The following is a 22,040-nucleotide window of genomic DNA, read 5'->3' as shown; positions in this document are numbered from 1 at the left end:
AACAACTGTCCAGGTACATGCTTTTACCCATATTCATTCCCTAACAAATGCAAAGTAGACTGCAAAGCTACAAGCATGATGCAGTCGACGCTGCCGACGGCAGCTTATTCCTATGTCAAAACACTTGCTACAACCTGGCTTTTCTGTATCAGTATTACTGTAACTTCATACTGAAATACAGTCTCACTCCCACTCATTTTATGGGAAACAAAATTTTTCACCAATAACAGAGATGTAAATAAGGCACTTGAAAACATTAACACCAAACACCTGGTATGTATGTTTTTCAAAAAGACAAAACCTCTCTTATCGGAGCAATTTTCCTTCCCTAAAAATATTTTGCTCTTGAATCCAAATACATTAATTCCTCTGTATATTTACATATATTTGCTTTTACACACACACACACATATTAATTTCTGTGTACAAAACAGAAAAGTATTACTAGTATAAATGAGTATACAAAAGCTTTTGTTACTAAACACACACCCCCATTTAAACAAGAATAAAAACTTCTTACAAGTGAATTCCATAAAGCATACTTCTAGAACTCTAATCTAGACAGAAACGAACAGGAAATCCTGCATTAAAAATGCTGACAGTGCTACTTCTGCTAGACACAAAAGACAGCTGAAGCTGACAGAGCAGAGATTACACCGTCATCACAAAGAAGGGATATTACCCTGGAAGTTAGTAATTTCTATCTCCATACAATGTCCGTGAAGTTAGTAACAAGTCAACTATAACCAGTACATGTTAAAGTTTCTTATCTAATACCATGCGCTTTGATCCTTGATTAAAATACCAGCTCATTCACTATGAACTCCAAAATGTTAATCCTGATGTTACTCAATCATGTTTTGATCAAGGATTAAAAATACCAATTTGATACTATTTTTGAGTTATTTTGATTTGTAACACAAACAAGTTGGGCTGGCCCAAGGGCAACAATTTAAAGGTGAAGAACAGAAGCACTCAGATCTTTAGCCAAGGAAGTTTCCATAAATAGGTATTTCAGGCAACCGGCTACAGAGATCATACCTTCACTGTTCCATGCCTGCAGCTGACCTAACACAGCTGATAAAAAGCATAAGGTAGGTTGTTTTTAATCAGATTACTTTCAGATAGAAGTTATCAGCATGAAGGTTGAAACAAGACCTTCCACCAGCCATTTCCATTCTTTAACAGATCACAAGGACTTTCTGTTGCTTTTATCTTGTAGTATAATAATTGTCTTGTTATAGTAGTCTCTCATTCATAATCTGCACAAAGAAGGGGTTGTAACACTGAAATTACAAACGCAGGACTGGTACCCTAAGAGATAAAAAAGTGCCCACAGGTCACGTCTTAGACAAGAGAATTTTATGCCTCAAGCGTGTCACACGTAGTGGAACAGAAACCTACCTTTAAGAAAAGTGTGACTACTCATTTTTATTTAATGAAAATTTAATGGCATTTAAAACAATGTTTAATGAAAACTACGGAATTTTCACACAGGAATTTTTCTTCCTAGAAAGAGACAGGTGTGAAAATAAGGACAATTTCTCCATGACATAGATGACATACTTCGAGCATCACAGCAACATTTGAAATGGTCCCTTTATCTCCCCCTTTGATTACTACCCCTGCCAAATTAAGACGAGCCCTGAGAACAATGCTGGGTTCTTTCACGCTTGCATATCATCACTGATAATAACAGTATTTAACAACTACTCAGCATATTCATTCTGGAAGACGGTTATGCCCATGTAACAGAGCCCAACTGGCTCACAAAGTTGCTAGTCTTAACTCCTTGCATTATGTGTTAAAACAGAATAAAATCCAGTAGGAATCAAAACAGTTCTTTGAGAAAATAAAAATATTATATGGAATCACAAAACCTGGTATTCCAGCAATACACAAAGAGAAGAAATCAAAACCAAGAAAATGTCTCTGCACACTCTCTTTCTGGATCACAACGATGTTATTTCTAAACTAAAAGACAACATGGATAACATATATAACATAGAAATACAGAACAATGGCAAACAACTGTCCTCATGGTGTGCCAAACGTCTAGGTTTGCAAAACCTGATCTCCCTCCAGACAGTGCTCAATTTCTTCTTTAAATTAAAAATAGTCTACCACTTTGACTTATTCATGAAACCTTCCAGTTTCTGCATAAATCGGATACACCTACATGCATACACAAGTTTTACTGTACGTACTAGCATATCTAATAGAAAATAATCAATTAATAACAGTTCACTAGCACATTTTTATACTAAACATTTTTTTTCCCAATTCAGGTAAGTTCCTGTATGCATTTCTCATACGCAATTTAGAAAAATCAGGAAAGACTGCCAGCACCAGTAAGAAGGAAATCCACATCCTTGATTACTGAAGGTGACATTTTGCTTCAAGGTCTTTCATTTATTACAAAAAATGGAATAAATGCATTGGTTCTGCTATTTCAATTTTATTACTGGAAGGAATGCAGTGGCACTGCCAGGAGCTTCCTCTAGGGCCTCAAGCCTGAAGACTGCACCAACTCTGAAGCAAAACTCTATTACTGAAGAACCTGTGCCACATGCTGCCAAAAAAAAATCAGGAGCAGCCCTTTGTCTCTCAGAGCTGTACTTCATGCAGTGAGGAGAACATAGACAGGCTGTTCCCTTTTCAGCCCAGCAAAACTACCCCAAGCAGCACTCTGTGCACAATAGACAATGACAACATCTGTGTGAGATCGGAAAGAACTGCAACCACCCACATCTGCAAAACGAGAAAAAAAGGAAACAACAGCAAATGACATTTTCTGTAAATAAGAACAGACCTTACATCATGTCAAATGAGAATTGTTTCACATTACTAGCACCTAGTTGCCTTGCAAATTCATGGTAAAATTTTGATTGGTGCTTAAGAAAGGGATCACAGGACTCTTGAAGAGTTAAACTGCAACAAGTATATGGCTACCTCTGTGCTCTGCTGGACTGCTTTGCTTTATCTTACCTTCCCAGAAACCTCACTGCTTTTATACATTTGTCAAAAGAGACCATGAACGATATGATACAAAACTCAGGCTTTCTTAGGCATGCGTTTTATTTCACCAATACCAAACGTAACAAAATTTAAGGTCCTCAAAGCATTGGTATCATGGCCACATTTAGAAATCTTAAATAAATCCAAATGGACCATCAAACAATTAATATGGCATGCAGCCAAATACCCAGAGATTTAAGCTCAACTGACACAGAGCAACTGACACACACTCAGGAACGCTGGGACATTTGGGCTTTTGTGATAACAAGAGATAGTAGTCCCACTGTTTCAGATAGTATATAATTTCCAGCTCTGTCAATGCAGCATGCATCCGTGCAGTGTTTGCTTTATGTGTAAGGCTTTATATTTATTTGCTGCATTGACCACACAATCAATTAATGTCCAATTTAAAACTAATGAGTTCCATATAGAAGATTGTTTTTTTAACTAAGCAGACAACACTTAAAAGCGTTTCTCTGTGAGGCCAGCCCTCTTGCAGCAAAAATTGCTGCAAGAACAAATACAGAAGCACAATAAACAAATCCCTCTCTTTTAATAAATTTTAATTCTCTAAAGAATAGATTCACTAGCCTGGAGTATGCTCTCTCTTGTAATCGTTATAACTTTTTCTAATTTGAAGGGTCAGAAAATGTGCTACCTATATAACAGAAATGTGTGCCACAGTCTAAAACCTGATTACTTACCCGTAGAAGGGTTTTTCTGTTGTAGGTGGTGTGGGGGTTTTGGTTTTTTTTGTTTTGTTTTTAAATAAAGCATATTGTAAGATGCCTGCATGACTATTTTCAAGAAAAATACTGGTACAAGAAACAGTACAGTAATGCTCATGACTGCAGTGGCACGTGCAAAGAGTTACTCCACAGACATATTAATTGCCAGCACTGAAGACTCACTGATGCAGGCTTTTAAAGCTATAATGAAGGTAAAGGAATACTACCTGTTATAAGGAAAGACACAAAAGCAAACTCAGCCTTTCTGCTTATGATATACCATGAATCACCACAACATAAAAAAGCTGTAACTTTTTTTTCTCTGCATAGAAGTATAATTCATAAATAAAGCATCAAATGAATTCACACTATACCAGCTCAGGAGAGCAAACATCCGCCTTTGCCCCATGCAAAATGCTACGTAAATAACATACAAAAAACCCTACATTCCCAATTTTGTGAAACAACCAGGTACAATAAAATCAATTTCTTATTCTATTGTAGGCTTCACAGTTTAATTGTGCTATATTAAGTCTTCAGCTAGATCTTGTTGCCTTGTTTACACACCAAGAGTTTAAGGTGACTGCTTTTAATAAGCTCCTAATGAGGAAAAGAGGAGGAAAAAACCCTTTGGCCACTTCCTGGCTACAATTGCACATGTTAAAAAAATCCAAGCCGAGTGAAAAAGCACATGTAACATCCAGTTAGTGTGCACATAAGAAGAAAACTGCTGAAGATCAAGCAAAATCATCATAATTTTAATAAGGCCAAATAATTAACAGTAAGGTTCCCCAAGACAAATGAGCCAACCCAACAGCTGGCTGCCACCACCGCCGGGGACACCCCATTCCCCTGCTGCTCCCAGCGCCGCACTCCTTCCCCTGCTTTTACACCAGGGCCAGCTGACCTATCCGTGAGCTGATTCAACTCACTACGCTATCAGAAAACTAACACGTAAAAGGAAAGTAAGCAATGAGTAGTCTAGGGAATGTAGAAAAAACACCCCTTTGACCAGCAAGTAGCTGTGAATCAGCTCCCTCATCTCATGATCTCACCATACTGGCACTCCATGGTAAGGCTGGAGCTGAATCAACATCAGGACTGAAGGGGGAAGGTCGCTCTCCATCAGTTACTTTGAGTTATTTTGAGTGGTCCGATATTTTTCTGAATGACCAGTGTGCCGAGTGAACTCACCAAAATGGCGGAAGATAAACCCAACAAAACTGAGGGGATAAGAAAGAAAAAAAAAAAAAAAAAAAGATTTCTGAAAGGTTCTTAAGACAGTCCAGTACAAGGCACTCTCAGCTGCAAGCCAGAGCCAGCCCAACAAAGGGAGGAGGGGAGGAGAGGGCTGGGGCCAGCAGGAGGGAAGGGCACACCACCACCTCCTCCTCCATGTAGAGGGAGGCTGCCAGCCCCTACCCTGAAATCACATCACGTGCGGATTACATTCAACAGTGTTAATAACACATAGGAGATTGACTTAAGTAAATACAGTAAAATAAGTTAACAAGTCAACAAAGGCAAAATACCTAGATTCACAAGAAACAGTTGGGTCTACTCTGTATACGGATTTTTAATTGACAATTTATCAGTCTATTACTGACAAAACACGGTGCATCTTTCTAGAGACGCACGTTTGTATTAAAAATATAACACAGCCAGCGAGTGTTTGTCCTGATAGAACTGATTTCCCCTTAGAACCTGTTCTTTTGTTGTATGCCCTTGGATTAACAAGGATCATTAAGCCAGTATTGAAAACAATAACGTAAATCAGTTTTCATCAGGTCTTACTGTTACAAGTGGCTGTTAGTTTAGCTAGAATTCACCGCTGTGAAGTCTGGTTGGAATGATAAAAACAGAAGCAGATCAAGAAATTATGCATTTTTAAAAGCACTGCCTCACTCTCAGACATGCCCTGCATCCAGAAGGACGACTGACAGCCATTCCTTTGATCCAACAACCATTTTTTATGCAAGGTACCATGCTCCTTGGGAAAAGAATATTCAAGCACTTCAAAGCCAGAAGCAGACACCATATTAGCTATTCAGCCCTCTTGTACAAGATTATAGAATTTTACTGGTTATCAGAGTATTGAGCCAGACTTAAGTTACTGACTGCAGTTTCTGTAGCTGCCCTGCGCTGCACCAGGGCACGTGCAGTAGCTAGCACGGCAGGACAGCAGCCAGGTGCCACTCCGAAGCATCCGAAATACCGCTGCCAGCTCACCACTGCAAATTCCGGGCTACAGCATGTCTTCCTGAAAGGCCTTGCCACTTCTAATTGCAGAAGTACAGCTGACCGAAGGCAGCATCCATCATTTCCTTCAGTACATTATTTTAATTGAGTACTCACATTCATTATTAAAACATTCTTCCACATTTTTCACATGCTGTTGTCTACTACATCTTTCAGTACCCTGGTTCTGGATATGTGGTTTCCCACTAGATTAAACAATTTTCTAAAGCCTCAGCATTGTACCAAAATCATGTTTCAATTTTCTTTTTTATATGCTAAACGAATTGAAACATGACAGCCTCTCATCCAAAATAGTTTACTAATACAACCTCACATGCAAAACCTTCCTATCATGGAGGAAATGAGACTGATAAAGAGCAGAAGCCACATCTCAATCTATTTCAGGGCTCCAGCATGAACTATTTAGTATAACCACGGTTTACCTGCATAAGCATGTCATAAACAGAATGGCCATGGCTGTAAATGGTAATTACTGGCACTACCAGCTGGCAAAAATCTTAAGAGTTTACTCCAGCTCTAAGGCATTTTTGCTATCCTCTAAATACTACTGCACATCTTTTCAGCATTTCTTTCAACATAACTTTAAAATGTGGATAGAAGGGCTACATCAACTGTCTCACATACAAGAAGTAAAACGTTTGACATACTAAATGGCTAAAGCAACCAATGATCTGTTTGGATCTGTTGTGACATTTTGCGAGGAACACAATTTATACATATAAGTTTTCTTGCAAGACAGGCATGTTCATCTCATATCTGGCATGTCCCACCCACCGCTGAACACTAGCATCTTGCTTAAATTCACTATTAACTTGTTCTATCAAGTCTGCAGCACACAAAAGCTTTAATCTGATTCAAAAGCAGTTTCACGACTCTGCATCACAGAATTATTTGTGGTGTGACCCATTTAAAGTTTAAAATGGGAACAAAATACCCTATCTAAGAATGGTAACTTAATTCAGAGTAAAATGAAAATCATGAAGAAAAAAATTCTGCTGTAACACAGATGAACAATTAAGTGAACAAAAAAGATCAATTCCATGGATTCAGAAAAAAGAAAAATTGGAAAATAAATTTCTACGTAAAAATGAAATATATAATGTGAGATAGCTTCTTGCTTTCTAAAAATTTCAAGGCAATTAAGTCCCCAGCAGTTCACAGCCCTGCTCGTTTCTTTAGCACCAAATGCCTGCCAATTCCTTTCATTAAGCAGGCTTCTCTCCTGCCACTCAATTACTTCACTGATCCTTCTGCCTCTTCAAGAGCCTGCTTCTCCACCAGACACCTGCACCATGCTGGGGGAAGAGGAGGGCAGCTACTGCTCGCTGTGGCATCCTGAAACTACGTTACACTTTGTAACTTGTACGTTATTATATTCATTGCAGTTTAACACACAGCTACAGAGCTTTTGCAGAAACTTAAGTAGAAATTGGTTTTAAACAAGGCTGCTGCCTTTAAGGGGCTTCAGAGATCCAGCATGAGCACAAAAGCTTGTTAATACTAACGCTTAGTATCTGAGATCCCAGGTCTTTCTCCATATTCAAGGAAATCTTATGACTCAGCTTCTTTCCCTGGTGTACTGTTTAGTTACCCCACCCATTCATTTCCCCACAAACCTTACTGCTATACTGCAAGATGGTATACAGACCAGCATGTAAATGCCTCACCCATTCCTTGGTAAATATGTTTTTAAAAAAATAATAATCACAAGTTTCACCACAAAAAGTAACTACTCTCTCTAACACACTGCGCACAAAAAAGAACTTACTTCAAGCTTCAAGAAAAGTTGTCAGACGATATGCCCACTTCTGGACAGGTTGAAGCTCAAATAATTTTCTCATAACCTGGCATTACAATCCCCTGTTGGCTCAGATGCCTCTACTGCATCATCACGAAACCCAGAATATTTGTTACATGACACAAAATGCTGCAATTATGTACGTGCCATTCTACCCACCCTTGGAAGCAAACATGCAACGCAAAAGAGTCTCCTTTGTAACTATTTCTATTCCTTGGTATGTATTATTCCCATTCCTTTCCAGAGATTTTCTCTTTGCATCAGATTTCTGATATCCACCTAGGGGTTAATTTTGAGAGTGAAGAAGTGGCAAAAGGGGAGCCAGAAAGTACACTGCAGTTTAATCTCTGACTTCATTTCACATAGTGCAATACGTCTACAGTTAACACGTTCCAATAACTAAAGACGGCTGTATGAATATCAGAAACTGCACAGGCGAAGGACAGGAAACCCCACCAGCACCACAACATCAGCATTTAGTTTTAACCAGAAAGCCGGTGCAATGGACAGAGGAAAAAGAGATTACCTAAAACATGAATTAGTTACGTAAGGAAGGAGGATGAGAATCGTAAGTACTAGCACAAGATAGGAAGGGAAATGCACGTGCGCTTTTTGGGCGTTTTGTTTTGAAGAGAAGTTGAGAACAATTAAACTGCGAGAATGGTCCTGGGATTGCTCCAGGTGCAATCCTCTAAGGTGCAATCTTCTTTAGAGAGTATTCACTCAATAAACAAAAAACTACACTCAGTAAAGCCATTCTCTAGAAGCACAAGTAACAAAGCTAGGAAAAAAAAAATCAAAATGGATAAAGTATTTACCCAAATGTAGTCTCAGTAAGAACCATGTCATAGTATTACTTTTAAAATAACATTTCCTTTACTTCCTTTGGAGACCAAATTCTGTGGCCTGCTAGAAACTTCTAATGTTCAACCTAAGTTTATCTAAGTTCAACACATCATAGCTCTTCATATAATTTATCTGAAGAAAAACAAACCTTTAATAAATATAACCTACAAAGGAACAAGATCACTTACGGAACGACGACATTAAAGCATGAAGTTAATGGGCTATGAAACACTGATCCCGATGTAGCTCAGGAACATCCTAAAAACACTGACTTAAGAACTGGGAAGATATACCAAGGAGTATCCATCTTCCCTAACTGATTACTACTGGCCCCTGCCATAGGCAGAATATAACACACTACATCAGTCTCTGCTTTGACATATTACACCTCTGAAGGCTTCCCTTCCAAAATAATCAATTTGGGAGTTCACAATTAAAGACTATTTACGTTAGACAACTGTACAATTCACCTCAGTCCCAACAGCCCTTTACAAGCTAGCTGAGATGACATGTAGTCAAGCATAGCTGAATGTCTCTGGGTTTACATTTGTGCATTAGCTTGACATAACTAGGGCTGAAACCCAAAACCAACAGGCACGGCAAGCTGCACTGCAAAAAGATGTCGAGTCAATTGGTCAAACTCTTCAGAGGTGACTCTGAGACCACGGATGACTCCTCAGTTCTGCCACTTTTACCTCTATTGAGAGATCTCATTGGCGTGACAAAGATTAAAATGTAAATTATTCTGAGATCAACTCTCATGAATCCAAGCTGATTCTTGCTACACGAAACTGAGAGAACTTGGCACATTATTCAATGATTACATATCTCCTCTGTGAAAGGGAGTTCCTGACAAATAACCTATGGGAGTTACGTACTGAGTCACAGAGAAAGCAGGAGAGGGCAATCAATAAACGACTCAGAATCATGACCCTGTCATTAGTTTGAATCCCTTCCTTCTAGTTCATTACATCCTCATTCAGTAAAGAAAAAAAAGTCATTAACTTTTTTTTTTCCTTAAATTATCTCTTACCTAGTACTAGGAGCTGATGTACAGGCAATATCTGAGCTGATCCATAAGGTCATTATCCATTTGACAAATTTGCTTTCTGCCAAACTATTTTTTTGCCATAGTCCCTGACACTTAAAACACAGTTTTGATGACAATACAAAGGGTTTACTGACACAGCTCTGTTGGTAAATCCGACTAGTGCACATACAGCTTATATTAGTAAAAACCACAACCTCTGACCATGATAACTACAACTGTGCTAGGGCTTTACTGCTTAAGTACCTTTATGAAGGGTGCTCTTTCCTTCACACTGCCAAACCAACATCAGTACCACCATAAATCAAGTGCCCAATTTTCCCAAGCTGGCTGTGTGGAGATATCTTTTAGTATGGAACTTTCACCGATCTTATCCTCAGATGAAAATCCCTGCTTCCTCTTGAGTACGCTGTACCAAGGACTATGTGGCAGATGGGAAAACAGCACGAAGATCAGCAAAATCAGAGGCTAGCCAGGAGAAACTTCTCCTTTCCCTGAATAGTCAAGAGCAAGAATTAGTTTCATGGGCATCACTTGAAACTGGGGGGGGGGGGGACGGGACACCAACACATTATAGGCCAGAACACATCTGTGATGTGCAGATGTACACCTCATTGATACCAAGACATCAGTGCGTTTGTAAGAAATAATCTTATGAAAAGTAGTTGCCTGAAATTTAGCCTGAAAAAACTGTCATGGGTTCAGGAAAGAGAAAACATATTCATAATATAATCTCCCTTTTCAACCAAACTACAAGTCATTACTGAATTGATGATCAAACTGTGTGCCATGATAATAAAAAATAAACAAGCAAGCAAAACCTTAAAGGATAATTCACTCCATTCTCCCAAGAAAAGAACCAGCCACAGCGATACAGAAATTCCACATAAATAATTTCAAGATCACAATATATCTAAAGCAGCTGTAAAAAAAGTGTCCTTTACACAGTTTCCTCAAACCACCTATGTTTCTCATGCCAGTTCACATGTTTGGTCTAAATCTTCAAAGTCACTAATGGATTTGATTTCTGATACATAAACCACATTGCACCTCAATTGCCAAGACAGGTGTGTTCCTTTGGGGCAAGGCAGATCACAGAGCACAGAAAAATATATTTAAGGGCAGAGATGATGCATACCAGGGTTAGGAGAACTATCCATGGCCCAAACCTTCAGCAGAGATGAGGTGAGAGCCAGAACTTTTAACACCATGCCATTGTATTTTCCTTTTGTAGCAAATATTTTGAGACAGAGGGAAAGGAGTTTCAACTAAACCCTGAACTCCATGCTCTGAAATGCTCTGCAGCACAGGAATCAAGGAGGGGGAATGATCTAGATTGCCCCCCAAAATGTCTCCAAGCTCTTACCATGCCAACCTAACTAAGAGTCCTTCCGATGACTCACAAGTTGCCAGTCCAAAGATCTAAGATACAGCAGGATACGTCAGCATACACACTCTGAAAAGGCAGATATTCCTGAAAAACCCACGTGAAAGTCCTCTTTCCTCCTGGCACCACCTGGGAGTTCCAGTTACTGAAAGTTACTTGTACATTAAATGGAAATAGAATAGAAACAACGTGCCCAGATGCCTGTGGTGATCCATCACGTATACATACATGCTACATTTCATCTGTCTTCCCCTTTTGGGGACACTTGAGTTCTCTTTCCGGGTAGACCCCACCATGGCAAGCGAACTTCTCTGTTTCCATCACAGTAACAAATACAAGAAAATAACAACCTTGGGACAGGTGGGTAGAAGGTCCTCATAAAATGTTTAACATTTAAATTTATTCCAGCCAAAACTCACAAGAAAATACCTTACAGTTCCTGCTTGCTACAACTAAGACAAGTTGCCCAGAAGTTTCAAAAAGCATTTTTGCATTTAAAAAAAGGGGGGGCAGGGGGAATACCACAGCAGAAAGGTATCTTTCCAAAAGGAAGACTTCCCAACTGATTTTACTTCAACGCAGCTAGCAATAGCTGTTGTAGATGTTGATTCTCCAAGGCAGAACAGCCCAGAGGGTTCACAAAATGTAACTAAAACCAGCACTGTTGATACTTTCATAGTCGGCATCTCTCCTGCAACACACCTAGAGGTCCACAAACCAAAAATGTGTGAAGGCTTCCAGTCTAGAGACAGCAAGTAAAAAATTAGGTTTGTAACAAGAAGCGACTAAGATTAGGCCAACTAACACAGTGGAAAAACTGAAGCATGTCTGAGGGACAGTTCCTTTATCTGATCTGCTAAGAAGAGTTGGACTGGAAAAAGGAACTATCAAATTGTTTTGCAATACTAAAATAAAAGCTCCCAACTTTCCTCTCATGCAATTACTGTGTAATGCTACCAAGAGAAACTTTGAACACTACCACAAGAAGTTATCAGCTCTACAAGTTTACCCACGGAATGATCATACATCATCTCTGTAACTACTGAAAAAATCGTTCCAAAGGACGGCAGATCTTCCAAAGGGCTGACACCAAGCTCAGGTGGAAATGCCTGCATTTTTGCTGATGCTTAAACTCCTACATTGTGTATTATTAATTATTTCAGCTATGTCAGCATCCTGTCAACCCCTTCTCTTCCTTAGGGCTATGTGGGGGAAAAAAACCCAAACAAACCAAAAAAACCCTTTAAAATTGTTAAATGGTGCACCAGTTTAACACTAATTTTATTTAAATAAGGGATTATAAAAATTACTTTGATAGGAGTTTACAACAGTATAATCTCATTGCTTTCTACATCACCAAGAGGCTTCAACCAAACACGAGCCCTTAAATCAAACAATCAAATACTCTAGAAATAAAAATTTGCAGCTATCAAAATTCACAGCCTTGGTAAACTCTGAAGTTATTCAAAAGCTTTAATGGTTTAAAAAAAAAAAAAAATCTTTTCTATGCTAAAAGACTCGTTCTAATTACAAAGGTGAGCCAAAAGAAACCATAATTCTCTGAGAAAATTTTTATACTGTAGTTCCATTTTCAGTGACAAAAGTAATCAACATATTAGGAAAATGCTAAATTTAAGAAGGAGATGGTAAGGTTATGCTTTCAAGACTGTGGTTTAAAACTATAACCTAAGGTTTGACTGCAGTCAAAATGTACTATGGGTTATAAATTCTATAATGGTAAAATGGTTATAAAATCTGTAATGGTATCTTTAAAATTTCTAAAAATAACAAAAATAAAATGCATGCAGTGACAGTTTTGGAATCTGATCAACTATCCCATTAGATACAGAAGTAAATCAGGGAACTTCACAGAATTAAGATATCTATTAAAATAATTTTTTTCACTACTAAGTCAAAAGTATTTAAATAATGTGAAAGACACTATTGCTTTTCAAACTATCCAGATTTCCCTTTTAGCTCCTAAAATATAGATTTTAATTTTCCCATTCACAATCATTTTAAAATTGGTTTAATTTGGTTGTCTAATTTAGGGACTTGATGAAAGTCCTGATTTTTCTCAGTTTTGGTATAAATCTCAGAGGCACGAATCCACAACACTGAAAGTCAGAGTACCATAATAAACAGACGTGACAAGTTGTAGAAACTTCTGCTGTACTTACTAAGACTTTTCAATGCTTGTAAGTCATCCCGAAAGTTAAAAATAACCCATTTAGAGAGGACAGATTCTGTATTTCTGGCCAACAAGCCTTCTCCTTCTTCACTAAACAGCTCAAGAACAGCTAATTCTGAAACACAGATTTGACATTTCTTCCTAGATTTGATACTGTTAAGTCCTCAACCTGCATAAATACATGAGGGGCGACTGCCAATGCCTGGGGGAGAGCAGAACTGCTCTTCAGACTCCGCTCCCAACAACTCAATCACAGCAAAGCTGAGACCTTATTCAGTAAATTCCTAAGGGAAGCAAAAAGCTTTGCATGGTCAGCCTCAAAGGAAAAAACATAATCCATCTTCTGTTGGATGTATACTGTAAATCCATGCCTATGTGGCTGTTAACATTTTTTATTTATACATATGCACACACGCGCATATATATATATATATATTTATATATATATAAAAGTTCCCAAACAAGAATGAAAGCTTACTGAACAGAGTTCATTTCTCTTTAAGATAAATAAAAATGTGTATGTACAGGTAGGAAGGAATAACTACAGTCACCAGTTAGAAAGCTGGTGGGTTGGATGCTGTTTTTTCCAAGTTAAAGGAATGAAGAAAACTGGCATGCAATTCTTTAACAGAATTTAAAACTTCAATACATTCATAAGTTTGTCATCACACACAAATGCCCTGAAGTGATTGTGACTTCTTTGGAAAATATTCCATAACCCTGAAATAAGGAGGCTCTTTTGGATCTAAGGATGTTAATCCTTTCACCGTAACACATGGGTTAAGAGTAACACCAGTCAGACTGCACAGCTATGCCAGGACTCTGCCCAAACTGCTCTGTGAATGGATGCAGTTCCTCACAGAAAATCTGTTTACTCCAGCTCCACCCTATTACAGAGTTAGCAGAGTTTAAATATTGCTCAATGTCAATTATAGATGTAAAACGGAACTATGTTAGTCAATACTGATGAGTCAATATACTGCTTTTCTTAGAGATTACAAATCTAAATAATCACGTCCAGAACAGCACTTGTTTAGAAAACATAGAATATTTTCAAGAAGCTTCCTTCGTTGTCGATCATTATCCATGAAATCCATGGAAAAAGACTAGTTGACCTGGTCACTGAAGTTTGTGTTTGCTTTCAGACCATATTTTAAGACAAGCTTAATTTCTCACATTCAAGTAGCAAGACCCTCAAATCCAACACCCAACACTTCAAGATTTAAGGTTTTCTAATTATCTTAATTATTTTAGTTTTCCTCAGTTGTACGTTTTTTAAGAGAAGCCTTCATTCCTTCCACTGACAAACTGTATCAGACTACAAAAAAGATGAATTTTCCATAGGAACTTTTCCTTATTTGATTTTGAAGTTGGAAAGCATGCAACAAGGCCGAGGACAGCAAAACCAGGTCCCTCAGTCAAGACTCAAGTACTGCCCCGGACAGCAGAATTCTACCTTGAATCTTCCTTTCTCATTAGGCAACACATAACCCAAGCACCTAACGTGTGGTCACTACTTAAGTACCCATCCTCTTCTGGGAGCCCAAAATGAGATTCTGAGACTAACAACTGATACCACGGCAGCAATTCCGGTGCCTGAACGACGAATGTCACTGCAAATACACTAGAACAGCACAGCTGGTCTCCAACTGACCCTTCAGAAAATCACAAACCTTCTACCTGTCTTGGGCAGATGCCTTGGAGCATCTAAAATAATACTAGATATCTATGTTTAGGCAACTGAATCTCACATCATTAATGGATGCCACCAGAAAAAAAGCTTTGGAAGTGTAAGCTCTCAAGTGCTCCACCAGGCAACACACACGTCAGGTCACGCACTCAAACACAGGAGAAAACTCTCTGTGCTTAAGCACCGTTATCTGAAAAAGGGGAGAATCACCATGCTGCTGAAGAACACTGTGAAATGTACTTTCATTAGTATCTGTGAACCAATGAAAAAACCACAAGGACCTGAATCCTCCTGTACTCAGAGAACTGAGTTTTATGCCATAAAGCAAAAGACTAAATAATACATTGTGACAAAATAAGTACTTGCAAAGGATGCCCCTTCACTGAGCATTCCTTGTGCACTGATGGAACAAAAGGTCCTGCTGAAAAAAAACTGAAAACAATCACGTAATCAAACTTTTTGTACCAAGTCAGTATAAGCAAAGTGAGGTTCTGAATATTTGCTAACTTTTGAGATGTTAACTTCACTTTCCCAACATTTTTCTAATACAGTACTGAGCATGTACAAAGTCTTTATCAAGAACTGTGCCTCAACTCTCTGCCCTACAAGGTATCTCTTTAAATTTCTCCATAAAGTTTCTCCATCACTACCAATCTCCGGACAGAAGAAACTTAGGACTTGAATAGCAGGTGTTACAGGTTAGAAGAACGATGCATTCATAAACTGTGTGGGAGAGACTTCTCAGGGCTCACCTGTGTTACACTCAGTGCACGTCTGTATCACTAAGGTCTCATTCAGGTAGAATAAAATCCCTTACATTTTCTTTTCTAAAATCTTACTTCTCTGTGAACAAACTTTTCTTTTGCTTTTTCTTTGTCTACATGACATTCAATAAAGTCAAAATGTTATATGCTGGTTAATTTTATAAACCATTACAATATATCAAGCAAAAAAAAAATAAAAAAAATCTTTTGACATGTATTAAAAGGACCATCATCTGCCAAAGCAGTAAAGGGAATACTTCACATGTAACAGTCAAAGTAAAATATAATGACACAAGTATCTTTTGCCTCATTTCTACAACTGTAGCAAAAACTCTTGAAACTGCTTACCAAGAAGAAGAGATCAGAGACTTCATTGCAGCAGGATGCTCTGAATATGTGCTATCAGCACACACATCTATCATACCATACAAGATGCTACTGATAATTCAATGTCTACGGATTTTTATTTTAAGCAACCTCCTCAGCAGATGACCTGGGAAGCTGGCATGGCTCTGAACAAATACTTGAAAAAACGGTATCCATCCATGGTAAGCCTTCCCAGGTGAGTAAGGAGAAAAACAAGGCAAGTCGCACAGTCAGCTTCTGCTTGGCAAAATCCGAGGCGGCACCAGACACAAGAGCCGTCTGGCAAGACGGAAGGGCCTTCCACAACTGTCTGTTCAACAGGCTGTCTTCATATTTCTGTGTACTAGCATGCTTTACTTAAAAGTCAGTAAATAAAACAATAAAAACTTTTCAGAAAGGAATTTCTTCAGATGTCAGCTGTTTGCCTGGGCACCTCTAGCAGCCAGAAAAAGATTATGCATTCCACATTTCTGGGAACACTTCTCAATTTTTTCATTATATGTTTTAACACAGATAACTTCAAAAGAGATAAGGCATTTTGCACACATGAATGACTGAACATAAGTACTTCTCTTGCAATTGTGCATATTCAACTCCCTGAAAAGTTGACACACTAATTCAATTTAATTTATAGCCAAGTTCTATCTTAGCTATTTTTAAGTGTCACGTTTCAAATCTTGCAGGGTTTGCAGTTAAACTTTTAGCTACATTCTTTTAGTAAGAAAAATGAATTTGTTATCAGTACAAATTGATAAAAAAAATACACAACGGGGTAAGGATCAAAAGCAGCACACAGCGATTTTTCACTGATGCAGCCATTTCACCGTGAAACACTTGACAGTATACTTGAACATTTCAAAATAAGTCCAAGTAGTAACTCCTAAATAACTTCATCCAAAGATGTTTCTGAACTTAGAAAAACATGTTACACTAATACTACAGTTCTGTGCTAATTATAACTTCTCAATTTTTGAACTGTCTTGCTATATTTAACCTTTCAGCAATGAATTCTCTGAGTGTTTGAAGGGGAGGGAAGAATTACAGAGCGAACAGATCTTTAGAAAGGAACTAGGTATTTTATTAGAAGTAGCAGATTTCCAATAAGCAGAAAGATTAGCTACAACATTCAGCGATTTCCCACAGAATTTTATGCACTTGTGGATAGGCTTAAAATTTGCTTCCTTTTAGCAGATTTGAAGTCCACAGTCAGGAACTTTTTATAGTGTCTTTTGACTATATGAAGTATTAGCTAGAATACTCAGAACAAGGGAGTTAGAAAGGAAATTGCAGTTATTTATTTAAACCTAAGCAATTTACTTTCTAAATTAATATTGTCTGAAAAAAACACAGGCTATGAAGGCTGCTGAGGAATGACCACAGCTACTCCTGTAAACACAAAGTATTTTGGCCGCTTCCAGTCTGGATCAATCCTGAATTCAATCCTTTATAAACAGTATTTAAATAGGGACAAATGAATGTGCCATTTTATCATAAGGTGGAATAACGACAGCACACAAATCTGCTCAGGCTAAAAAAGACCAAACTCACATGACACCAGTTTAAGCCTTAGGTACTCCTGAAGCATGCATTTAAAAGCCGAGCTCCGGTCCGTTAAAATAATTCAAGACAGCCTCATCTTCTAATTTAACCTTTGTGTTTGCACTTGGGGGGTGGGGAGGGATCTCAGCATAGTTTCACCTTCTAACTGAAGACATTCAGCTTCCTTCTAGCTCACACCTCTACATCTTGTGGTGCAAGCAGCATGATACTGAGAGAAAACGTGGGGAAAGAGAGAGCGCAGACGGAAGGGAACGAGAGCCAAACTTGCAAACAATTCAGACTAATAAACACCCTAAATTAGACAACAAATTGGGGAAGTAGCATTTTAGAAGTTCTCCTGTTAGAACAGCACAATCTTGACCACTAATAGCAACAGGAATTTTTCATCTTGCTTGAGGTTTATCTACAGCTACAAAAATACAGTTACAGTGAACACAATGACTTTAGTATCTGCCTTCAACTTGCAGCTAAGAAGCAGTGTTAGAAGTGCACATAGCCCACTGTTTCCTTACCAGAAATTGCTAAATTTACAAGATTTCAACTACACAATGTAAAAAATACAATATTTGAAATTTAACTCATGTTTTTGCTTTGCACATTATTCACATAAATAGCTGCAGGCTATTGTGGTACTGCTAATTTTGAAGGAGCAGATGAGTCAAATCTTATTTTCGATAGAAAGCTGCAAGATGCCTCCAATTAGACAAAGGTAATCACGCTTTAATAAACTGTATTATAAAGTGTCAGAAGTACAGAAAAGCAGGGTCAGAAGGGAATTCAAAAGGTCATCTAGGCTCCTTCCTGCCCCTGGCTGCAAACCAGCATCAACTATTAGAGCGCCATTCCAAAACTCTACATGCACTGCAAAAAAAGACATCATTTTAGCAAGTGTCTAAAGCCTCTAAGCGCATTACAGAGATTATCAAACCTTTCAGAAAGGTTTTACACAAAAATTAAGGCTGCAAACATCTCATTAAATCTACAAAAACTCAATACAGAATTGATTCAGAAGGGAGGACACTAGTCGGTAATTCTAATATTCACAAAAATGCCATAAAAAAACCTAGAAAGTGCAGCATGTACGGCGCAACAGTAAGGTCTCGTTCAACTACCATCCATTAATTAGTAAGAGACCAACGCATTAGCTTCCACGGTAGACTGCAAAATAGATACCATTCCCTCCTGAATAAATGTTTCATAAAAGCAATCAAGGAATTCCAAGAGGTGGAGTTTTCTTAATATTATCACACCCCACAGGGAATACGCATTTGTCTATGTTTGATAATACCCAAAGAGCATAATTATCTCTCAAAGACATATTGTCACAAAGTATTAATTAACGGGCACTTTTATTTAGTCTCCTTTGTATAAATACACGTATCTTAAAAAAAACATGAATTCTGTTTCACACTTCTCCGTCTACAACCATGCATTAAATGCCTACACAACGCAACGAAGTTTCAGAACTCTGCGTCACCATAAATAAGAGAGCACAATTAACTTGAAAAAGATCAATGCTATCAGCATTTAGAAATATTCAGCAGCACATTAGTCCACACATACAAACTTACATTACAACACCTTTATTCTGCTTGCTCCCAACACGACCGGACACAATCTCCTTCTGTACTAAGGTATTTTTTCTGTCTGACCAAGGAAAGTCCCAAACGACATGTATATCACACTACCATCGAGATTACAGTTTAAATACAAGTACATTTAAGCCAAGCATATACTAGCTAGCTGACTCAATAGTTTCTCACATCACAAGACAACCATGAAGCTAACTGTAAAATATAATATTCTTACAACAGCGAGCCCATGACAGACAGAATCCTACCAAGACAGAGTGCCACAGGGCAACATAGAATCATAGATCTCTCATGCCACTCTCACAGATCCGATAAGCTGCCAATTCGTACAGGACAACTGGAAAAAAAAAAAATCAAGTTATTTCTGACCCTGAAAGAGGTACCATGCTTATTCTAATTCACAGAATACTTCTTGGCCTTTTTTTTCTGTGCAGTTAAAGGCATGTGCCACATCAACAGGTATTAGGTAACAGGTATTAACTAAAGGTACACAGTGTTTCAAATAGTAAAAATCTATTATTTAAAAGCTTAGATGCCAAGGCATAACCTCAGGATGTTAAGTTTCCTCTGACAATATGTGATTTCATGAGCTCTTCACGTTAAAAAGGAAGACACATTTCCTGATGATGAACTACACTGCTGAAAGAAAAACACAGGGCCTTGAATTAGAGTTTCTGACAGGTAAGTTTAAAAAACCACACACACGCAAAACTTTACAATATTTTGAAGCAAATCAAATTTCATTTCTGATCTACATTTAAACTGTTCTTCCAAGCTTTGTTACTTGCCTCACTGAAACTGAAGAGCCTAGGTCATGTAATTTAATCTTTGACTCATCATGCAAATTAAATCACACCATTCCCATAAGACAGCATATCGGTTTTAAATAAGCCCTATGCACCTACATGATCACTTACCAAAAACTAGATTTTCTTTAAAAGAAAAAAAAAATCTAAAAAAAAAAAAAACACCAGAGATGATACTGAATACATCCTAGTTTCAGTACTAGTAGTATTTCACAGATTTGTAGGAAAAAACAATGAAAAAACTTTTTTTCTTCTATGGAACGCAGAGATCACGCTGTGTTAGCTTTCTGTGGGGTAGTCTGCAAAAAAATTCGGGTCTTAACAGCCCTCACATACAGTTATTTCTGCACAGAGGCCTATTAGGACTACGAACATGACTAACAATGGTAGGAAGAGGCCTTAGACCTAGGCATTGAGAGGACTGCGTAAGTCAGTGCCTGCTCCGCACCTCCAATGATTTCATGTCACAAAGGACGTAAGGAAGCGGGGATTTCAGCTGACCCAAAGGCGAACCCCGGTGACGGCCGCCCGCCCCGCCGCCCGGCTGGGGCGCGGCGCTCCCCCCCGCTGCCGGTCCCGAGGGCCGCCGTGCAGCAGCGGCTGCCTCCCAGCCCACAACCGGCTCCGCTTCTGCGGGCTGAGGTAAACGCTGCGCCGTTCTGCGCGTTAATTCGTTACCCGGACACGGTATTTGAGGAACTTCGGGATAAAAGGCGCTGCCGCACCGGCGAAGCACGGACACTGCCCTCTGCCCTCCCCTCCCGGCTGCCTCCGGCTGTTACACGCGAACGGACGGACACCCCCCAGCCCAGGCGGCACAGACCCCCGGGGAAGCCGGTACCAGCCGGGCACTGCCCCCCTCCCCAGGCCGCCAGCGAGGCCAATCTGCCCGGCAGGACTCGGCCGCTCGCCCCCAACACCGGCCGCCGCCGAGCGGCGAGACAGGGCCGGAAAGCGGCGGGCACCGGCCGGGCCAAGGCCGCGCTCCCCGGCGGCCTCCGCGGCCCGGAGGGCACGGCCCGGCCCGGCCCTGCCCCGAGCGGCCGCCCCGCACGCACCGGCCGCGGCGGCGCCGCCTCCCGGCCCGCCTCGGCCCCGCGCCGGGGGCAGCGGCGGACAATGCGCGCCGGGCCCGGCGGCCTTGGCCCCCCTCACCTCCCGCACCGCCCGCCGCGCCGGGCCTGGCTCCGACCCGCCGCCGGCCCCCCGCCCCGCCGCGCCGCCTCGGTACCTCCGTGCGGAGCGCGGCCTGGCGCCTCCTCGGCGGCGTGTCCGGCGGGGCCTGCCCCTGGCGGCCCGACCGCCCCGGCTCCGGCGGCTGGCGGCGCGGCTCCGGCAGCTGCAGGCAGAGGCGCGGCGCGGCCCCGGCTCGCCCGGCCCCCTCCCCCCCCCCGCCCCGCGCTCTGCTGCGTCGCAGCGGCCCTTCCCTCGCCCGGCGGCGGAGCGCGGCGACGGCGGCAGCGAGCGGCGGAGCGCGACGACGCTTCCGCCCGCTGCCGCACGCCACCGCCCCCTGCCGGCGCGGAGGGCCGAGGGCGGCGCCCACGCAGGACCCGTGCGGCGGCGGCGGGGACCCCACGGAGCCCCGTGCCCGCCCCCGCGAGTGGGGGTGGGGAGCCCGCGGCCAGGCGGCCCTGCGCCGGCGGTGGGACACCCGCGCCAAGGCCCCCCGCCCCGCGGGCTGCGTGGTGTTGGCATTTAACATCCATTTTTATTCCTTTTATTATTCGTTGTTACTTAAATTTTATTATTTTTTATTATTCTTATTCTTTATTAGTCTTCTTTTGATTTTTATTAGTATTCAGTATTTCATATGCTTTTAATTATTTTTTATTATTTTAATTTTAGTATTTATTGTTTTATCGTTTTTATTTATTATTTTTTATTATTATTATTTCCCCCGCTCCTCTTTGCCCCAACCTCCTGCACCCTCTGCGCTGTCAGAAAACTCTTTTTTCCCATGTCGCAAACCTCAGGGCTCAGCTGT

The 22,040-nt window shown here is 40.3% G+C and overlaps 1 protein-coding gene across 2 annotated transcripts in view; it reads right to left on the bottom strand.

Annotated features, from left to right (window-relative positions):
- The window catches only part of CAB39 (calcium binding protein 39), a 44,061-nt gene extending 22,576 nt beyond the window's left edge, over positions 1–21,485 (bottom strand). Inside the window, exons 1-2 of one of the 2 annotated variants that reach the window (XM_087740164.1) lie at positions 21,285–21,485; positions 19,496–19,584 (exon numbers count right to left, since the gene is read on the bottom strand). The gene's annotated coding sequence lies outside the window, so the exon portion shown is untranslated. The remainder of the gene's footprint in view (positions 1–19,495; positions 19,585–21,284) is intronic. The other variant, XM_087740162.1, reaches the window with a different exon arrangement.
- Between the last annotated feature and the right edge of the window lie 555 nt (positions 21,486–22,040).

The sequence above is a fragment of the Nipponia nippon genome, unplaced genomic scaffold (genome assembly GCF_047370975.1).
Source record: "Nipponia nippon isolate SJK-2023a ecotype South Korea unplaced genomic scaffold, ASM4737097v1 scaffold_7, whole genome shotgun sequence".
Classification (NCBI taxonomy): Eukaryota; Metazoa; Chordata; class Aves; order Pelecaniformes; family Threskiornithidae; genus Nipponia; species Nipponia nippon.
The sequence above is the reverse complement of the archived record's forward strand: the minus strand, read 5'-3'. Positions and strand labels throughout refer to the sequence as shown.